This window comes from Atta cephalotes (assembly GCF_000143395.1).
Source record: "Atta cephalotes unplaced genomic scaffold scaffold00001, whole genome shotgun sequence".
Lineage (NCBI taxonomy): Eukaryota > Metazoa > Arthropoda > Insecta > Hymenoptera > Formicidae > Atta > Atta cephalotes.
The window spans coordinates 14,279,573-14,287,547 of record NW_012130065.1 but is presented as its reverse complement, the minus strand read 5'-3'; positions in this window follow the sequence as shown (position 1 = coordinate 14,287,547).

Genomic DNA, 7,975 nt, shown 5'->3' with positions numbered 1-7,975 from the left:
GAGAGAGAGAGAGAGAGAGAGAGAGAGAGAAATTATGTATTTAAGAGAGTATGTATTTGTTTAAAAGAGACAAAGTATATTATTTATGAACGGGTGAAATCACAAACAATATTTGATATAAATGTATTAATAGGCAATGATAATAAACGATAACAATAATAATGTAACAATGATAAATAACAATGATAAATGGCAAAAGTAATAATAATAATTTAGCAACCCCTTGGTGTTCAATTGTACTTACATGGTGTAATAAATGTTTATAGTGTCTACACACACAACATAAACACATAGATGCATGTATTTTCGACACCTTCATAATTTTCCTAGTTTATCGCTGCAATTACATTTACGATGTGCATCGAAAATATATCGTCTAGCGTATTTCTTTGAAATTGTCAAATAGAAAAGAAACTTGCTATAACATCTTAATGCTTTAGAGGCACATCAATTAAACATCAACTAAAATAAAAATTAATTAAAATGAATTATTTAAAACTCATTTCAGTTAATAACTCGACATTAAAGAAACAAACAAATTTTTTAATAATTTAGCAATTCAAATTATTTGCAAGTAGTTTATGACATCTGTATCTCGTTTATCGCGTCGTTTTATGTAGTTTAAAATAGGAAATTGTACATTCCGAATACTCCGAAATACGTCATCATTGTAATTGATACGCTCAGCATCTCATTTTGAAAATTTCGAAAACCGGTTTTATCGTCGTGACTGAAAGATCGAAATGTTTAAAGTCGAATCTATAATGTGCTCTTTGCTTCCTATATTTTGCTTCTCATCATTTACTTTTACCTCTTACTTTTTTGCTTCTTATCTTGATTCCTTCGTTTTCTATCGCCTGAGATAAAAGTCGATAAACTTCAAAAGAAACAATGAACACGATAAAACAGCCATAAAGAGGAAAAAAGGCAAGATATAAAAAGCAAGAAACAGGAAGCAAAGAGCACATTATACATTAATATAATGTAATGTAATGCTTGAAATATAATTCGAATATGTAAAGCGGCACGGATTGCATCATTATTTCAAAATAACACATTGATAATTGTACAGGTTAACAATTTCATATAATATACTCACCGACAGGAAGTTCTTGAAGCAATCTCTACATCCATCGGAAGTGATAGGTATAAGAATCGCCGCTGTCGATCGGCACTCGAAGCGGTCGGCGTAGCGTTTCGGCGCGGAGTTTCATCTTGCAGATTGTAGCCATCTTGCTTCGTGAAAAACGCGGCATCTCGTCCACATTTCCGCACTCGCATTATTAGACGCATCGTGCATCATCGTCATTGAGACTTTTCACGCGCGCACTCCATTCAACCCTTCGTTGAAATCTCACACAATTTCGGTGATAATCGCGCGTCGAATTCTCGTAAACGGACCACGCGATTCGGACACTTCGTACGAACGATTGACGCTCCGCGAACAACTCGCGCGCGGCCGTTCGAATGATTATGCTCGATCACGTGATTGAGTGCTGCTTCGCAGGGCTGTCTTCACCTGCAGACGATATTTTATCCGTGATAATCAGATTTCTAAGAATTTCAACAAGCAGTGCCTATTGTTGTGGAAAGCATAGATTATCAGTTACGTCGTTTAACACCTCGATTGAAAGAGATCGCGACTTATTCTTCTCTTCTAGAGCGAACGATCCTCGAGTCTCGTCATCTGGCGCATGTAGCAACAAAATAATCTATGTTATTAAAAATTCTCATTCGATTCTTCTTTTGTTTTACTTTCATTCTTGGCGAGCCGGTGAAACGTTCTTGGAAGATAAACAAGCATGCGCTACGATTACAGACCTCGATCGACTCGAGTTTTTATAATACTATCCTTCATAAATTTTTATTACAATTTAAACGAAATGCACAGCGAATAAGAAGTATGTAGATTCCATTCATTTTTGGAATTATTTTACATAGAGAATTCGTGCAAAATGTTTTTGTTGAGGAAACATTTATTTTTGTATTTATACGAAATAATAATAAAGTAAACTTTATGTAAAACTATCGATACTTAGCACAAATTTCATAACTTTTATTTTACGTTATCATAAATAATTTTAATAATTTTGATTTAATTATGCATCTTATTATATACGTTTCATTCAATTGTAATATATGTATGCTATCGGAAAGGTTAAATTATTGTAAAAAAGAAAAAATAATTGTACGGAGAATTAAAATTGTTGCAAGGATAAACACTTATTACAAGTTGCAGAATTTTACCATCTCGAGAAAATGTAAGATCTCATTCAACTAAAAAAAGAAAGATAATATTTATAAAAAAAGACTTACGGAAAAACGTTTATATTTCAGAATGATCAACTGTATATATTATTTAACAATCAAACTTTATTATAGAAGTTTTTTTTTGTCTATAAATCCACTTGCTATGGAAATTCCGCAAAAGACTTCGTTCCTGCGACTCATGAAATACGTACAAAGCAGTCAAATAGATTTCATATGTGTGCGTGCGTGTTTGTGGAGTACGCGAGGAAGGCACGGATTTTTAGTCCACGACACGGGCGACTCGCGGAATAGCTCCGTAGCTGCTGGCGCAGCACTGGAGCAGACTGCAGGAGTAGTGGAAGCGGCAGCGACGGCGACGGCGACGGTGACGGCAGTGGTACAGCTCGCTATCTGACTATCTCGTCGTCGTTATTCGCGCTACGCGTTCCCGCGAGTAAAAGCGGAACGCGCGCGTCGTATTCGTGTGTCGCGCGTGTGCGCGTTTTCATCCGGACCCGCGAAACCGATCGCATATCCGAGACGCGCGCGCGAGATGGTGCCGCGATATCCATAGTTGGTACATAAGCCGATTCGTCTGTGCGAATCGCGCGCGAGCGCGAGGAAGTAGTGCGTGAGAGAGAAGCGAGAACAAGGCAAGCAGCAAACGGGATTACGTGAAGAGATTTCCGGCCGAAGGAGGAGAGGAGGTGGAGCGAGTTCGCGCAGGATCAGGTCGGTTGCAGCGACGGCGACGGCGACGGCGACGGCGACGGCGGCGGTGGCGGCGGCTATGCGGAACGTCGTCGCGACGGTGCGAGACCTCGTCGCGGCTCGAACGTCGCGGAATGGGGCCCGTTGATCGGGTCCGGGAGAGCGGCTACGGGCTTCGACGACCATCGACGACGACGGAGGCATGGACGTCATCGGGGACGGGGATGAGCAGACCCTCCAGGCGATTCTCGGTGAGTTAATTTCCTTTCTTTCTTTCCTTCCTTCTTCCTTCATCTTTTGCGTTTCGCGAAAGCGAATAACGCGCTGTCAGTTTTTGTTTTTCTCGCTCCGGCGCGGTGCGGCGTTTACTTTACCGTGCGTTTACACAAGCTAAGCGGAGCCAAGCGGAGCCAAGCGAAGCAACGGACGGCTCGCGAACGTGCGGCTCTCTCGTTTTCGCGAGCGTGTCGCATAACGGTACTAGATCCTTCTAAACGCGCTCGTAATAACTAACAGTAGGCGCAGATCAAAAGCGACACGACCGCGATGACAGCTACGGAATGTCGTGAATTTGACACCGACACCGTTATCTTGCGTCGCGTTTTACGCTGTCATGAGTCCCACAATCGGGTTCTCCACCGAATATCGAAGCGTGCGTTGACCTTAAACGTATGCACCGGATATATGCGCGTACGTTTTCAACCTTCAACTTTTTAGTTGAGAGGAGCGAAACGACGCCATCGGTTCACCGATGCTGGAATCGAAAGCAATGAAACGCAATTCGTGGAATTCGCGTGCGAAACACGCGGCGCATCGTCGGTGGGAGCTCGAAAGGGGAAGGGTGGGGGTGAGGGGGGGGGAGGAGGTGGAGGAGGAGATGGGAGAGAAGGCTTGATCGGCGCTGCTAGGATCGCTATTGTCGCTATATGTATAGTGTTGCGCGTCATTCCATTTGGCGAGAGAACGAGAAAAGTCTCTCGATTTTGCGATAAATGCATTGTTCGTTAAGTCAACTCGGCTCACCTGTCTTCTTTGATATCTGGGAGTCAATCTTGAAAGAGATGAAAATGACAAAAAGACTCATCAGATTCATCAGGTGTTGACACCGTCGACCAATATAATTATAAATATTCTAATGAATTTGTACTTACTCTTGTCATTTTTACCCATTTCAAGATACACAATCGAACCCCTGTAAACCCGATAATAAAATCCTTCCGTATTCTTAAAATTATTATTATATTATTTATGCAATATTATTATATTTTTTATGCGCGACGCTCGTCGATCGGAGACTAATTCGTATCGTTTGGCAGGAAAATATCCGAAATTTGAGATCGACGATAAAAATATGCATTGAAAGAGGATAAAGTTCGATCCGCGGTTTTGTAGGCGTCAACGCGTGTGATACACTCGCGAAATCTTCCTTATCGCGAAACGCCACGGTTTTTGCGTAACTGCGTCCCAGAAGATCCTTATCCTCACCTATTATCCTCGCTTTTCCTCATACCGGCATGGCAGTCCCGAAATCGAAAGAAACAAATTGACCACGCGATTAACGGCGAATTGATACTCGAAACGTCCCATCGACGATCTCAGTTTCGTATTTGAAATTGTAACTCGAAAGATGACTCTAATTCGGTAAACTTTGGAGTGCGAGGGTTAAAAGAGAAGAGTCATCATGCCGCTTATGTGGATACATTTATCCTACTTTTGCTTTGACTGTGACTCTGCCCCTTCCATACTCGCGGAAATACCGCCTTCGCATACCTGTTACACGCGCCTCTCAATTTGATGCATCGCACTGAATCGCGTCTCGATTTTTTTTTTGCTCTTTCCAGACCTCCCGAGGGCCTCGCTAGCTGCAATGACGTCGATCATCGCAATTGCGGAATATAAAATTAAATAGAAAAAAAAAAATATATATAGATACGCGGACGGTATTCCGCTCTTCCGCGTATATTTACGTTTTCTTCAAAGTTTGCGATTTGCGGCCTGTTCGACGTCGAGTGCATTCACCTGTAACGAGTGCAGCGTAGCGTTCCTTATGTAGGTCAGAGGTTGTAACGTAATGTCCCCTCCGATCTTCGAGATGAATGCATTCACCTCGTCCCGGCATGAACCAGGAACAAAACATTGTTGTTGATCCTTTGTCGGTGATCCTTTGTCGGTGAACTCGAGAAACTTGTACTGTCAGCGACAATGATCTCACTGCCAGATCCGAGTTTTATAGATGCATTTAATCATAGAGATTACTAATCATGGAGAAGAAAAGTGAAATAAAAAAATCTTTCAAAGAAGACCTAGAAAGCGACGGAATGTTTTTCATGAGACGTCGGTATGATTTCAGAAAACCGTTAGGTCGGGTCAATCCTTTCAGTAACAGTTATTGGTCGATTCGATCGTTCCACATAGATCTCTCATTTTTTCTCTCTTGCGGGCCGTCGACGTTATCCTCCAGCCGTTACCAACAATTCCACTGTTCTCTCTGCTACTGCAGACAGATAGTGAAAGTCGCGTGGTGAATGTGCTTTTCCGTTTATTTGGAATTAATGGTTTGATAATTCACGGTAACCTATACCACAAAACGGGCAATGTACCACTATATGCATTCACTTTTTGAGTCACCTGTCTATTCTATCGATACTAACATTTCTCTTGTTCAATCGCGCTCCTTTCATCCTCCGAGTGCCGCGTCTCTCGTCTTTTGTGTTAAACGTTTATCTTTTAAATGGAATGAGAATAATATGGTTTTAATGAAAAGGTTGATGAGAAGCACTGAAGGTTGTTACGGAGTAACGCAGACGTTAAATGAATTATTTAATGACAACGTGTTAATGTGTACGCGTTTACTTGTACACGTATATGATAAAACGCGTCATTGACTAGAAAGATGTGGAACGCGATGTGATTTCATTCGTGCATTTCGAAATGTTTTATTTTTTTTTCTCAAGCAGGCAACGCATATATATGACGAAACACATTCGTTATGAGCGTCATACGATGATAAATAATTAATTTTGACCTCTTATATTGTAATATTAATATTAATCCAGCACGTGTAACTTCATTTGTCAAGTTTCTAATCAGACAGTACGTACATTGTGTTCTATTTAATTTGTACGTGCACATCTCGGAGAGAACTCCGGAATGAGAAACAATGGAGACAGTGCTCCAATTTCATTCGATCCGTTTATAAATAGTAACGAGTGGTTTATAAGTTGTAGCTTATTACTCTCGATATAATAATAACGGGTACAAATTGCAACAAACGGTGTGTTGTCAGAAGAACCAATTTACTACTTGCTACTTACTTATAAACCTCGCCGAGGCGACGCGCAAAGTTTTTGCAATGTTTGTCTTGAAACCCGACTTCGGGCTTCACATCAATAATTTCGTGGTACGATTTATCAGTAATACTCTTTTTGAAAGACTGACAAAAATATTTCTCTCACCCAAAATTTATGTCTTTTTACTTGATCAAATTTTATCCTTCGGCCGTCCTTCATTGCAGCTCGCGGTTGTATCGAGGAAATTCGCAGTCTTGTCGGACTTTGCCATCGATCGCGACCTAAAATTTATTTTGGACTACGAGCGCTTGCAACGAGTTTAAATAAAACGATAATGAAAGTCGAATTCGATCGCCGCGAGCTTATCGGTGATAGTTGAAGCCCTGCGGATGAATTATGGGATTTCATCGCGCATAGCATGGCCGTTCAGGAAAGTGGCGCGCAAGCCGTAGAATGTTTTGTGCCACCCACGAAAGCACATTGGTCGATGAAAAGCTTCGCGGGTCCGCCTTTCGCGAAAAGCTCGAGCATGCGCGCTCTTCTTGTTACATCAAGTAGGAGAGGCTATTTACTAAGCGTTATTCTTGCCTTTGTTAACGTGTATTGTTGTGAAGCGTCCCCGCATAAATATCTTTCAGAAAATTGTCGGGGGTATTATATTCTAAACTAAACCATAATTTATGACAAGTGCTTCTCTTTCTGAGAAAAATTGAAGAAAGGAATTGAAAAGAATGCACATGGAGTTTTTATTATCTGTATAAAATATTAATGAAAATCTTTATAAATAAAATTGATATAAAATACGTTTTAATGAGATTGATTAGTTAAACGATAAACATTATAATTAAATGATAACATTAATAAAATATGAGAAAATTGTTAGTTAAGATATAATATGTAAGATTAAATTAAAGATTAAAAATACTTCGAAATAGAAATTCTTTGATACAAATATTTAATACAAATATCTTTATATTTAGGAGAAGTAGAATTTCGTAATGTTATTTATATTTTATTATTGCATAGTTAAAATGATGAACTTACATAAATTAAATATATTAATTGTAAAACACACAAATATATCACACAGACCTTTCAGTTCTTAAAAAGGGGAAGTAAACATATCGTGAACATCGTAAACATAGGCACGTGCCCCAGGCATAATGGGGCGATTTGTTTAATCGATGGCAAGACCCTTTGATTCTGGTAGACCTCACAATCCGCGATCACTTATTGCACATGTTTTTTGTAGGTATTACGAAGCGAAAAATGTGTGTGGCGTACAATTACTATATTAGATGTTATATTAGATGTTATCATTAATATTTTTTCCATATATTTTTTCTGTTAATAGCGATGTTATCAATATCATTAATTTTGAATATTTTAACTTTTTATATACATATTTACAGTTAAACTTTTAAATAAACTTGATCACTCTTTTTTGTAAAGACTCGAGTAAGTATATTATTTTAACAATTTTCTACAATAAATAGTGTCGATATGCAGTTTTTGCAATGCTGTCACCAAAAGCGAAAGCTGAATTCTATCGTTGAAAGTTTTATCGAGCATGAAATCGTATAGCAGTTTACAAAAGAAGTTAGTAATAATTCCCATAAATTGTATTTCCAAAAGGTCCTTTTTTCTAAAATTCGTAAATCAGAAGTTACGTAATGAAAGTTTCTAATTAACGACCGCTCTCGGGTCATCATTCTTCATCTTCC